This window comes from Anabrus simplex, chromosome X (genome assembly GCF_040414725.1).
Source record: "Anabrus simplex isolate iqAnaSimp1 chromosome X, ASM4041472v1, whole genome shotgun sequence".
Taxonomy (NCBI): Eukaryota; Metazoa; Arthropoda; class Insecta; order Orthoptera; family Tettigoniidae; genus Anabrus; species Anabrus simplex.
The window spans coordinates 146,183,044-146,198,019 of NC_090279.1; the positions used below are offsets into that span (position 1 = coordinate 146,183,044).

Genomic DNA, 14,976 nt, shown 5'->3' on the forward strand with positions numbered 1-14,976 from the left:
GAATGCAGGACGGCTCAGTTGCTAAAACAGCTCTCCAAGTTGATCCGGGAGGAATACGACCACGTGGAAGGCCTTTAAAGCAGTGGACTGACAATATCAAGGCCGACTTGCACGATGTTGGATTAAAACCTGACAATGTCAGCAATAGGACGAAATGGAGGAGATGCAGCAAAACAGCGGTCCACATACTTTGGGATAAACGCTAGGAAAGACGGAGAGAGTTTGACGTATGAACTCCGTGTTGTGTTGATTTCTGCAATTACGGTTTTCACAATAGAGGAGAAGGTGTTTATTGTGGGACATTATTTTCGGTGGCGTGAGGTGTCGGAATGTGCCAAGTTTGCTTCACTTTAAACAGTACGAGAAGCTATTTAATAACGAGGCACCAAATAACAGTACAGTGTTAGCTGTCGTTGGCAAGTTCCGTCATGCGGGGTCTGTCTTATGTCAACGAACGGTGACAGCAGTTGTAGTTGGGGGAAGGGGGGATGGGGAGGGGGTAGGGGGAACAGCTTACGTTGGTATTTCACAATTCTGGTTGTTTATAATGATTACGTATATGTTTAATGTTTTAATAATTATATTTACGGACGATCCCCTAAATTTACATTTGTTTTGGCTTCAAACTATTATCTTCTATTTAAGGCACACAGGAGTATCCCCCTGTGGGTGAGGACGGTAGAATAACACCCGCGTTATCCCCTTCATGTCGTAAGAGGTGAGTAAAAGGTACCCCAGGGACTCTCAATTTGGGAGCGTGGGTTGGAGAGCACGGGGTCCTTTGCTAAGTCCTGGCATTGCTTCCACTTACTTGTCCCAGGCTCCTCACTTTCATCTATCCTATCCGACCTCCCTTGATCATTTCTTGTTCATTTCCGACCCCGATAATATTAGGTATCGAAGGCCAAAGATTCTTTCATTTTCATGTCCTCCCTGACCCTTTCTTTCTGTGGCCGATACCTTCATTTTCCGAAGTGTCGGACTCCCTCCATTTTTATCCCTCCGATCAGTGTTAATATAGGATGGTTGCCCAGTTGTACTTCCTCTTAAAACAATAATCACCACCACCACCACCACCACACAAAAGTGTGCCTAGCACAAGCATCCTTTTTTGTTCATCAGCATGTTCAATAATCTTCAGAAACATTATAAACAACGTGTGACTCCTGATAGTACACATTTTGAACACCGACTGTACAAATGAATTTAAGTCGGCCTAACATTCAGTGCAATTTAGTTTGCTGCTATACGGTAGTTGGTTCACATTACTCTTGAGAATTAGACCGAAATGATAATAATGTTATATTTTTACGTCCCATAAATATTTTTGACGGTTTTCGGAGACGCCAAGGTGCCGGAATTTTGTTCCGCAGGAGCTCTTTCTCGTGTCAGTGAATCTACCGACACGAGGTTGACATAATAATAATAATAATAATAATAATAATAATAATAATAATAATAATAATAATAGTAATGTCCGGCTTCATGGCTAAATGGTTAGCGTGCTGGCCTTTGGTAACCTGGGTCCTGGGTTCGATTCCGGGCAGGTTCAGGAATTTTAACCTTAATTGGTTAATTTCGCTGGCACGGGGGCTGGGTGTAAGCTATGTGTCGTCTTCATCATCATTTCAGACTCATCACGACGCGCAGGTCGCCTTCGGACGTCAAATCAAGAGACCTGCATTTGGCGAGCCGAACTTGTCCTCGGACACTCCCGGCACTAAAAGCCATACGCCATTTCAATAATAATAATAATAATAATAATAATAATAATAATAATAATAATAATAATAATAATAATAATAATAATAATAATAATAATAATAATAATAATAATAATAATGCTTCAGCTACTGAATGCGGGCATTTAAATAGGACGCCATTCAGGCTGCTTGTGCGTCAATTTCAAGGTTCTGTTTAACTCCACCAGATGGCAGGATAATCCAGATCTCCCTTGGGTGAGCTAAGGGTGTGCTTTAATTAATTTTGTTGTGTAAATACCAAATGTGTCACGAGAAATGTCCTACATGCCGACATCGTACGTAAGTCCAAATGATTTTTCTATACATTTTTTTTTCGGCCTTCAAACACCCGGCTACCTCTGGTGGTTTTGAACCCGCTATCTTGGGATCCGAAGGCCGACATTACCCCTGCTCCCGAAAGGGAGATCATATATTTTAGAGATCAGGTAAGTAAACCATATATTTTTTCATATACCGGTATAATTATGGGGGGCCTCCGTGGCTCAGACGGCAACGCATCGGCCTCTCACCGCTGGATACCGTGGTTCAAATCCCGGTCACTCCATGTGAGATTTGTGCTGGACAAAGCGGAGGCGGGACAGGTTTTTCCCTGTTATCTTTCATTCCAGCAACACTCTCCATTCTCATTTCATAGCATCTATCAGTCATTAATAAATCACTTTGGGAGTGGCGACCCCATCGTACTAATAGCCTATATCTGCTTCATTCATTCCATCCCTGACCCGGTCAATGACTGGAAAACAGGTTGTAGGTTTGTAGGTATAATTATGGTATCTACTTACTTGCTCTTGAGAGTGCTTGAAGGCTGTCTTCATTGGCCGCATGGAGTATACAACTACGATGGCCACACTAGCATTTCTCTGCGACAGAGAATTGGCGCGAACAAAATCAGATTTTATGAATCACCTGTTGTAATGGGGAATGAACTTGACAAGTTGCTACAAGTTTGATTCTGTGCTTGAAGATAATTATTTCCATCAGAAGGTTATAAGTGCAAGTGAAATATTAGGTAACGCTTCTCAAATGTGTTAAATTGGTCTGCTGTAACGTTTTATGCGAGTTTCTTGTTGCAATCCCAGTGTAAACAAATACATAACCTCGCATAACCCAACTTCCTTCACGTCAAATACCAAAGCTTTTGGCTTGTTTCGGAACAGTCCCAATGCAAAATTATACCTTAAAAAATGTGTCTGTTGTTTAATCAGGCTGTCATTAACAAGAAAGCAGGAATTTAACCTCCGTGTTAATACGTTATGTAGTGTGATAATCGTATCAGTGCAGAGTGTGAAACTTGTGAAATAGTTAGAACCAGACTGATCTGTGTTAAGAAACATACTAAAAACGTATTTTACACGTTTACATTTTGTAATTTGTGCTAAAAGAGGTCCCAGTAGACGACTAAGTTTAAGTGAAGCTTTTCAAAGGTAGGAATGATCATAGTATGGAGATAAAATTGGAATTCAAGAGGACAGATTGGGGCCAGTGTTATGTTGTAGGTACTATAGAGGAGTTAGGTATTGGATTAATTTACCAAGGGAGATGTTCAATAAATTTCCAAATTCTTTGAAACCATTTAAGACAGGGCTAATAAACAACTGATAGGGAAGCTATCACCTGGGTGACAGCTCTAAATGCAGATCGATTATAATTTATTGATTAAATTCTTTCGATGTTACGGTTTTTAAATCATTATTTAAAGGTGTTTCTTGGAAATCTTTTATATAATTTAGTTGACGTGCTGTTGAGGTAGTAAATGCAGTGGTTGTAGCTGTTTGTTCTTCGATAATAATTAATTAGAACAGTTACTGTCCAGGTCTGCAGAATTTGTCACTTTTTCTGTGTTGTTGTCACGGTTGAGAAATTAGCCTCCTTTTGGCATATAGAATAATAATAAACTTTATCATTCTCCTGAATTATATGAGGAGTATCCACAGTCTGTAAATAACTCATACCTTCATTGTGTAATACGAGTGATGCTATGAAACCCATCATCAGTAGTGTAGTTAACACTGTCAACTGCTTTTTTTTTTTTTTTTTTTTTTTTTGCAAACCTGTCATATGTTTTTACAAAACTGATTTCGTGAATAACATTACAATAAGTTATCGTTACCAATCCACTAATAATAATTGTCACATTATGAATGGAAGCTTCAATATAATTTTAGCCAGAGTTTAGAATGAAGGTTCTGGGCTGAGTGGCTCAGACGGTTGAGGCTCTAGCTTTCCGACCCCAACTTGGCAGGTCCGATCCTGGCTCAATCCGGTGGCATTTGAAGGTGCTCGAATTCGTTAGCCTTGTGTCGGTAGATTTACCGGTACGTAAAAGAATTGCTGCGGTACTAAATTCTGCCACCTCGGCGTCTCTGAAAACCATAAAAGTAGTTAGTGGATGTAAAGCCAAAACATTATTATTATTATTATGATTATTATTATTATTATTATTAGAATGAAGGTCAGACAAGGAAATGGAATGAAACACACATGCCATGTGACAGTGTCAGTTCCTCATTTGAAATTAGTCATAATCATTATGCATATGTTGTTTTCATGATCTTGTCTTAAAATCCCAGAGTTGGTTTAGGAGTGCAGAGTGTAAAATTCATGAGATAGTTTGAATCGACATGATAAATGTAAAGAAGTACAGTATACTAACAACATATTTCACAGGTTAAAATTTTGTAATTTGTGATAGAAGGAGGTCTGACATTTGCAGCTGAGTAGGGATTGTAAGTGTTCGTCACTTTACTACAGCTAATAAACACCTTTGTGCTCAGCCGACAGAACATAAAAGGGCTAATGACATGACAAATAAGCTTGAGTAGAGCTTTTAGAGGTAGGAAAGGTTGTAGTATGAAGATGCGGTTGGAATTCAAGAAGACAAAATGGGGTTAAATGTTTACTTAGGCCCTATAGGAAGAGGATTTAGGGATTGAAATTTACCAAGGGAAACATTCGATAAATTTTCAAGTTCTTTGAAGTAATTTGAGAAAAGACTAGATAAACACCTGATGGGGAACCTGCCACCTTGGTGTTAGCCCTAAATGCAGATCAATGACGACTGATTGATAACTTTCATAAGCAAAGACAAGGAAAAAAAAAAAAAAGAAAAAGAAATCTTGTGCAGGAGTGAAGATACAGTCACAAAAATGCACCAAGGCAAAACTTTTTCATAATCAAAACATTTTTTGTTTTTTTGTGGGCTGATACCACAAGAGTGGTGTAGGGATAGCACGCCCGGGTTCGATATCTGACTGGTTCAAGATTTTGAACCCTGGGCTGAGTGTTGGCCACCCTTGACCAAACGAGGAGTTTTTTTTTTTTTTAATTTTTTTTTTTTTGCTAGTTGCTTTACGTCGCACCGACACAGATAGGTCTTATGGCGACGATGGGATAGGAAAGGCCTAGGAGTGGGAAGGAAGCGGCCGTAGCCTTATTTAAGGTACAGCCCCAGCATTTGCCTGGTGTGAACATGGGAAACCACGGAAAACCATCTTCAGGGCTGCCGATAGTGGGGTTCGAACCTACTATCTCCCGAATACTGGATACTGGCCGCACTTAAGCGACTGCAGCTATCGAGCTCGGTAATGAGGAGTTATAAGGGGTTGTGGAACTAATCGAGAAATTTAAGTTATCCAGCTGAAAATGTTCTGCATATCATGACATTCTCTCGTATATCTGCGAGTTAGCTGGCTGGCGAGCAGTTGCTGTTGCAGATGAAGGTTCTGTCCACCAAAAATGTGTTTGTTTTTATACCAGTGTGGGAAATGTATTCTCTTCATTCCCTGATATTTATCATTACATTGTGAAAGACTGGGTGAGTTGGCCATGCGGTTAGGAGCGCACAGCTGTGAGCTTGCATCCGGGAGTTAATAGGTTCAAACCCCACTGTCGGCAGCCCTGAAGATGGTTTTCCGTGGTTTCCCATTTTCATAACAGGCAAATGCTGATGCTGTACCTTAATTAAGGCCATGGGCGCTTCCTTCCCACTCTTAGTCCACTCCCATCGTTGCCATAAGACTTCTCTGTGTCGGTGCAACATAAAGCAAATTCTATTAAAAAAAATTAAAAAAACAGTATGATAGTATTTCTTTTGAGTTCAGTAAACATTTTTCTTGACTGCATTGTTAAAGTTACCTCCCAACCACATAAAAAATGAAGATATTTCAAAAAGGCATTGAACAAGAAACAGATTGCTATTTATAGGTATATAATAGTTCTTCTTCTCAGTCACATAACTTAGTCTAAGTATTGTGATCTTATGCTTACTTTTACTATTTGACTGTGTCCACCTGCAGTCACCCTTGCCTTCTGAATTGTCACTCAAAGAGGTGCGTTAGTTGCATCTATGATCTGGTCTGTCCATCCTATGAGAGCTCTTTCATGTGGTCTGATAGTCTTTACTAGTTTTTCAAGGCTTTTCTCCTTAATACGTGTCATAATAATAATAATAATAATAATAATTGTACTGTATAATAGTACAGTGCTGCAAATTCAGTGATGTATAGAACTTCAGTTACGGTACAAGATCAGCTCTCCGCGAGAGCGTTGTGATGGGAACAGAGGACGATGCTATTTTGTTCATAGAAGCTGATCAAGGTCACTAGACAGTACTAACAACTGTTGACATAAACACAGGTTGCGAGGTGAAGATAAGTGAATCACCATTGGTTTCGTTATAGCATAAGGAGTTAGATTTTTTTTTTAGGTGTGTGTTTATTAAAATTTTTCACCAGTTTTTATGGTGCAATGGTTGGTCATGACATATATCTAAGTAACTGTTCTGTATTGAATTATGGGAGTGGTGCCACATTGAATAATTTCAGCCAATAACTGCATTCCTTCATTCAGCTAGTTTGGAAGATCTTCGTTTTATGTCGTCGTCTTACGGTAAAAGTAAAGATACTAGTTAGGGCGGGTTGGTGGGTCCCCAGCAGTGGAATAGAATATTTCTGTCTCTCCTACATGTAGCACAAGGTAAAATTTATAAGATTCCAGTTCTAAATTTATTACTCTCTCTTGTACCATTAGCCTACCTAATTTACTCACCCCACCTGGTGGTCATGATTGTTAAGGCCCTCAAGTCTTTATGGTCTGACATTGTAGTTAGCTGGTTTGAGGCCTGTTAACCTAACCCCATGGCACTGCAGCCTGAAGGGACTTGGCCTACCAAGCGACCACTGTTCAGCCCGAAGGTCTGCAGATTATAAGGTGTCGTATGGTCAGTACGATGAATCCTCTCGACCGTTATTCTTGGCTTTCTAGACCGGGGCCGCTGTCCTACCGTCAGATAGCTCCTCAGTTCTTATCATATAGGCTGAGTGGACCTCGAACCAGCCCTCAGATCCAGGTAAAAATTCATGACCTGGCCAGGAATGGAACCCGAGGCCTCCGGGTAAGAGGCAGGCACGGTACCCCTATACCACGGGACCGGCTTGGAGACCTGTTGTTGGAAAAAATTCCATCATCAAAATGTTGGTCAGCAGGGTAGGAGTGGTGGTGGTACACAATTTTGGCTCATTAGATTGTGTACCAAAAGCCCGGATTAAATTCCAAATCTCTCGGCAGTGTTCATATGGAGTGGTGCTGTTGATATTGATTCGTATGTTGAATCAGGATGTTAAGCCTTGAGCAGACTCCTTGGTGTTATTCGACAGGAGTAGGATGTGTGCTGATACTGGGTTTCATCATCATTTCACAGCCGGATGTGTGAGTCACTCATGGGTATCGACTGGAAAGACTTGCATAAATGAAATGATAAATTTTCTAGCTAACTTGTTTTTGGTTGCCAGCACTTCGGCCCAGTGTGTCAAATTGGGCTCGTCAAGTTGGCAGCTAGCTCATCTATACCAAGACGTGTAACAAGATGGGAGGCTACTAGGTGTTCAGAGAAGGTGAGGGGGTTGGCAGTCATGCCCAGTACTAGGCATACACCTTAGTGCTGGAGAATGGGAAACCCTTCTCAGAACAGCCGACGGTGAGGACCAGCCCCTCTCCGTCTTCTGAATCCGGAGGCATAGAGCCACGATAGAGCTGTGGCCACCACTCGGTTGGTCGGTCGGAGTGTGGAGCTGTTGGACCACGGACCAGCCATGGCCACTTGTGGGCCTAGACCCACTCTGCATCTACCGACCTAGTGGAGGCATTGCATAGGCTACTTGGAGCGACTGGCAGAGCCATTCACTATGAGGGACTTGGTTTCTATTACAAAATTGATGTCTGCTAGGCTGTCAGATACTGTAGGTCTTGATTCCCGTAGGGAACCTGAAATATTTGTCCCAAATGAGTGATTGCATAATTGTAATATAAATCATAAATTTTCCAGCTAACTCATTCTTTGTTGCCAACATTTCACCCCAGTGTGCCAATTTGGACTCATCACTTGGTAACTAGCACACCTACCAAGATGTGTGGCTAGTGCATGTAGTGAAGGCTGCTGCGTAGACTACTTGGAGCCACTGGCGGTGCCAGTGCACTATGAGAGACTTGGTCTCTATTGACTACTCCTATAAGAAAACCAACAGGCCTTTCTTCACTAAGCGAGAATGTCAGAATTAAATAATTGAGGCTTCCTAACCTAAAAATCCATCAATTCACGGGGCTCATCAGCTTCTGGTTTGGACTTTTTGATTGAGAGGCTTGTATTCTGGACTGTTGATGTTCTCAGTTGGTATGAAGGAGATGGTGACTACTTCATGAGAACTTAATGTGTATACAAACTCTTCTTTTCCCTTAGTAACGTGTTATTTATTTTTAATACTGTTTTATTTTTATATCACAGCTACCCAGATAGGTCTTTCAGTGATGGTGGATTGGACTGAGCTAGGAGCGGTGTGAAAATGGGAAAACATGGAGAACAGTGGAGTTCAGATCTACCGCCTCCTCAGTGCAAGCTAATAGCTAACCTGCCTGAACCGCACAGCCCTTCATTTGGTACATTTCATTTAACATTCTAAAAAGAAATTATTTGTTGTTGTTTGAGTCATAAGTCCATAAACTGGTTTCATGCAGCTCTTCATGCCACCATATCCTGTGCTGATCTTTTCATTTCTACGTAACTGCTGCATCCTACATCTGGTCTAATCTGCTTGTTATATTCATACCTTTGTCTACCCCTACCGTTCTTACCCCCTACGCTTCCCTTAAAAACCAACTGCATTAAGTCCTGGATGTCTTAAGATGTGTCCAATCATTCTATCTCTTCTTCTCGTCAATTTTAGCCACAAGAATCTCCTCTCATCAATCCGATTCAGTGTCTCTTCATTCGTGATTCGATCTGTCCATCTCACCTTCAGCATATTTCTGTAACACCACATTTCAGAAGCTTCCATTCTCTTTCTTTCTGAGCGAGTTATCGTCCATTATTTAAGTATTATTAAACTATTGTGTGTTTGGCTGCCATTCGAGTCTGAATCCCAGAGGATTAATTGGATCTTGAAGGTGGTTGTGTTTATTGTTTTAAGAGGAAGTACAACTGGGTAATCATCCTCTATTAACACTAATTAGAGGGGAAAAAAGAAGAGGTCAAAGAATTTAAAAAAATGAAGGTATCGGCCAAAGAGAGATGAGGGCCACAAACGGCTTGTAAATGAAAGACTCCCTAGGTCTTGCAAAGCTAATGTCATTGGTGTCAGAAAAGAACAAAGTTGATCAAGGGAGGTTGAATAGGAAAAATGAAAGAAAGGAGCCTGGCATAAGTGGACTAGGTCTCAGCTAGGGGAACCGTGGACGCCAACACACGCTGGTCTCCCCTTCTCCTCTTATGACAGGTAGGGGATACCGTGTATGTTATTCTGACTCCCACCTGCAGAACTGTTGGATCTTGAGCAACATTGAAGGTTATGCAGTTGTATGGAAATTGCAAAACCGGATGGTAGTGCCATAATCAGCAGTAAAGGCATGATGAAGAACGAGTTGGTTTCCCATTGCTTTCCTCACTGGGTCAGAAAGGGTTGTTGCAACACAGCTCACCCTTTGAGGAGCATATTTCATACCATCTAGACATGCTATTTGGGTCAAAATGTGATCATCCTTACATCGACTGGATCATGAATCACTCCTCTGGGGCAGTGATTAACGTATCCTGCCTGTTCAGCACAAATGTCACATGGGTGAGCTCTACTCAAAACTTCTATGCAGAATTATAATGAGTTGGGGGATAAGTTTTCAGTAAGAATTGATATATAATAATAATAATAATAATAATAATAATAATAATAATAATAATAATAATAATAATAATAATAACAATAACAACAACCACCACCACCACCACCATTAAAAAAATAAGGTTCCTAGAAGGAAACCATAATTCAATTTCTTCGCTTACAAATGTTAAAACATTCAAACTTAAGTCTTTAGACTTTTCCAATCGTGAAATTACAAGCATATTGCCCCTTTGCAGCAGCGGGCTCATCAGTTGGAATGCTGCACCTTTTCAAGACGCTGACGCTAGTACGCCGTTGATACATCACTACAAGTCTCCTATGTAGGACAATGCAGTGACGGTGCACTAGGGGAAGCGTGTGCCTCCACTTGTATAATCATCACCATCATCTTCTTAGCATTTGTCCTGTAGTGGAGCAGAGTCCGCTGTTTTGCAAGCCAATCTCCACTTGGTTCTGTGGAGTGCTTTGTCTGGAGCAAGATAGCACGTCTTCTTGAAGGCGATCAAGCCAGTTTTTCTTGGGCCGACCGTGTGGCCAATTTCCAGATGGTACGATGTGAAGTTGCTGTCTTTCTCTGTGCATTACGTTGCCATAGCCCCGAAGTCAGGTCTCGCACATCTTTATTATTATTATTTGATGATGGACTGTCGTGGCTTTCATAATTTTAAATGCTTAAGTAATATTCTGTTCACAGCACTGACCATTTCTGCTTCCACATTGTGAAATCATGAATCCAACATTACCGGGCAAGTGGCTGCACGGTTTGAGTCACAGCCACAGAGTCCAGCTCTCGACTGACAGTCAGAGAACACGGGTGATAAAAGCGGGCCACGTAACACTAAAGATCAGACGGTTCAACTTCAATAATACTTATGTACAGTATGTCAACCCATGTCGGAACACAACAACTAAGCCAACAGTTTACAGATACTAGTTGAACCACACCAAAGGACAACAAAAACATTGAAACAGAAAAACCTCCAGCTCAAGACTGTTTTAACGATCAACATTTCACAGTTTTTATCTTTCATCATGCTTTTAAAAAACTTTTTAACTAACATTTTATTTTGTGTGTTCCTATGTGTTTAATTTATTATAGGCCTACAGTACATGTCTTACTGAGGATGACCCAATGCCAGGTCAAAACATGTCTATTTATGTGTGAAGTTTTGTCTTAATTGGACGTAAAATATATAGTATTGACTTGGAGGATTAAAATTGTTTTGTACAGTTTTGTAAGATGCTCAACCGTCAATCTGGATTTAAAATGAGATTCATAGTCTGTAATCCATAAGATCTTTGTGTGTCAGTGCAACATAAAACCAATGGCAACATAAAATTAATGGTTTTAATTAAGGCCACGGCCGCTTCCTTCCCATTCCTAGGTCTTCCCTGTCCCATCGTCGCCATAAGACCTATCTGTGTCGGTGCGATGTAAAGCAAATAGCAAGCAAAGTGTTAGTGAATACTTCACCTAATTGTTGGTTTATTTTCAGATTTAATGCTGGTTTCTGGGAAGGAAGGACATTGTTGTGAAGTTCCAAAAGCTACAGGTGAGTAACTTTAAAAGTTACCTTGAACTAAATAATTTGTGAAGTATAATATATTTATCTAGAGCCTCCATGGCTCAGATGGCAGTGCGTCGGCCTCTCACCACTGGATACCGTGGTTCAAATCCCGGTGACTCCATGTGAGATTTGTGCTGGACAAAGCGGAGGCGGGACAGGTTTTTCTCCGGGTACTCCGGTTTTCCCTGTTATCTTTCATTCCAGCAACACTCTCCATTATCATTTCATAGCATTTATCACTCATTAATAAATCACCTTGGGAGTGGCGACCCCATTGTAATAACAGCCGATATATGTTTCATTCATTACATCCCTGACCCGGTCAATGACTGGAAAACAGGTTGTAGGTTTTCATTTTTCAAAATATTTATCTCCCTGGAGGAGGTTTCAGCAAGAAATTCACTTGTACTGAAAAATTTTCTTCGTTCTGGACATTAGGTCTGTGAATTTTATTGGTAGCCGTATGGAACTGTGATTGAACCACTTTCTTAAGAGAGTTCTCTTCTGCCTGTCCCCCATTTCCATTGTGTGATGACCAGAAAAGGGCAGAACTTGAGCTCATTCCTTGTTTTGTGTCTCAAGAATTTCAGTTTTTCTCTTCTTGATCTCTTTAATGAATTCTAGTTTACAAGTCGTTCCTTGTTAATAAAGTGGTCTATCCAAGGGATCGAAATATTCTGCAGTAGGCCTCGTCCCTTCTTTTCATTTTTCTCTGATGTGCTTCAGCTCTATACAGGAGAGTGGAGAAGATTAAGAAATGGCGGTGTGGTAGCAGAGTGGTTGAAGGTAAGCGATATGATTTAAAAAGAGAATGCTAAATTAACAGTCTTCCTGCATTGTGAAGCAGCCGATCGGGAGAGTTGGCCATGTGGTTATGGTCGCGCAGCTGTGAGCTTGCATCCGGGAGGTAGTGGGTTCGAACCCCATTGTCGGCGGCCTTGGAGATGGTTTTCCGTGGTTTCCCATTTTCACACCAGGCAAATGCTGGGGATGTACATTAATTAAGGCCACGGCCGCTTCCTTCCCACTTCTAGCCCTTTCCTATCCCATCGTCGTCATAAGACCTGTCTGTGTCAGTGCGATGTGAAGCAAATTCTGAAGAAGCCATTCCTATCCCTGATACATATTTATTTGGTAATGTAAAGTCAGATTACTTACCAGTTTTTAAGACAGCCTATGAGCTGCTGTTTTTATTTTAGCTTATGGCTTGTAGATCCTTTTTGTTACATGGAGAATACAAGCTATGACAACATCAAAAAGTTACATTGCATGTAAAACAAAAAACGTCCACTAGCGAAGCCAGCGTTCTACCCCAAGAGAGGCTCTCAGAAATTCCATTCCCAGGCTGGCTCTTTTTTTGCAACCAAATGCGAGTGTCAGGCCATCTGGTGGCCATGATCGTTACAGCATCAAGTCATTACAGTCTGACACCATCATTTGCTGGTTCGAATCCCATTCATGGAAAAATATTTCACCATCAGAATGTTGGCCAGTTGGGTACGAGAGGTGGTGATATACAATTTTTAATCACTAGATTGCGTACCAAAAGCCTGGGTTCAACTCGATACCTCTCCGCAGTGCTCATATGGAGTAAGGTCATATGGCGCTGTTGATGATAATCCGTCTGCCGGATGGCGGCGTTATGCCTTGAGCAGACTCCTTTGTGTTCTTTGACAGGAGTAGGCTTTGTGCTGGCACTGGTTTTCACCCTCTCCCTACCTTATCATCATCATTGTCATTGTCGTCTTACACCCAGATACCGCAGGTCGTCTGGGGCATGGAATAGAAAGAACTGCACCAGGACTTTTCAAGAGGCTACATGCCGTCGCATCAGTTCTGTTTCTCCAATTTTACAACATCTCTCGTGAGTTTCAGGCTATTGAGATATATAAAAATTTCTTGGGCAGAATGTGGAGATAACGTGAACAACCATAGAGATCATATCACTGTGTAACCTACTAAAAATAATAATTCACTATTAGTAAACACAATCATCGTCATCATCATTTCCCTTTTTTCTGCTGACACGAGGTGGTGGCAAATATGGTTCCTCTCCACTTTGTCCTGTCTCTCCACCATTCCTCATCCAACATCGTGTTCCAGCCAGGTCATGTTGTCCTATGTTCTTCTTCAGAGTCCATCCATTGTCATCCATCGTTCTCTCTTCCCTATCATCTGCCTTTCCAGCACTTCTCTTGGCATTGTTTCTTCTTTCATCTTCTTGACATGTCCAAACCACCTTAGTCTGCTCTATTCCAGTTTAGTTTTTGCATATTCAGCTCTTTTCATAAGTCTATATTTCTCACTCTTTCCTTCTGTATCGTATTCCTCAGGAATTTCATTTCCGCTGTCTGTACTGTACTCTCGTCTCTCTGAGACATTGTCCAGGTTTCTGCTGCATATGTCACTTTAGGTAAGTAATATCCCTTATACATTATTTCTTTAGCTTTCTTCTTCCTTTACGGCCTCATTGCACCACTTCAGTCATCTTCTTCGATCATTTTTCCTTCTGAATAGCCCAGTGGATTTCATTTGTTCTGATCTTTTCTTTCGTTCCTCATCTGTAAATACCATTTCCTTTGTATGCCGTTTGTCTGCTTTTTTTTGTTCAAATCTTATTTTTAATATTTTTCCAGTTTCTTTAAAAGAAATTTTTCCTTCTGCAAATCATCCAGAGTTATTTCTAGTTCGATCCTGGCTCAGTCCGGTGGTATTTGAAGGTGCTCAAGTACGTCAGCCTCGTGTTGGTAGATTTACTGGCACGTAAAAGAACTCCTGCGGGACTAAATTCCGGCACCTCGGCGTCTCTGAAAACAGTAAAAGAGTAGTTAGTGGGACGTAAAACAAATTAGCATTATTATTATTTCTAGTTCTTTCGTATCTTCTCTAATTTCCTTACACACCAGGCAAATGCTGGGGCTGTGCCTTAATTACCGGTAAGGCCACGGTCACTTCCTTCCCATTTCTAGCCCTTTTCTATCCCTTATGGCCATAAGACTTGTCTATGTTGGTGCAATGTAAAGGATATTGAAAAAAAAAAAATGGTAATTTGGTTTCTGGTGTCCTGATACATTGACCAAAAAAAGAAATTCTCTTCTTCCATATAGTATCTATGGTGGGCTCCAGTTCTCTGTACACCACTTTCTTTATCCTTCATTGGTACATCTTTATTCCATATTAATCTCTGTACCTTGTGGTAAAAGGTACTCCCCAGTTGTATCCTTCTACTCATTTCCATATCCAGTCTTCCGTTTTGTGTCGGCACGTTGTGCATACATAATTGAATACGTAAATCACAAGGTACATAAAAGAAATATACTGAGCGGTTGGATTCTGTTGAGATAGTTCATTAGATGGTATCATGAACTGGGCATACCAGAGTTGGAAGGCACGGTTCCTCCCTTGGAGTGTGGAATCTGCTGGTTAGACATATCTTACCGTGAAACCCATGGACATCGAAGCTTTTGTATATATGTAGCG

At 41.0% G+C, this 14,976-nt stretch overlaps 1 protein-coding gene across 1 annotated transcript in view; it reads left to right on the forward strand.

The window, feature by feature from the left end:
- The first annotated feature begins 2,678 nt into the window (after nt 1-2,678).
- Nucleotides 2,679-14,976, forward strand: part of LOC136886715 (Fanconi anemia group J protein homolog) — a 420,988-nt gene continuing 408,690 nt past the window's right edge. The window contains exons 1-2 of the mRNA XM_067159520.2: nt 2,679-2,772; nt 11,425-11,481. The gene's annotated coding sequence lies outside the window, so the exon portion shown is untranslated. The remainder of the gene's footprint in view (nt 2,773-11,424; nt 11,482-14,976) is intronic.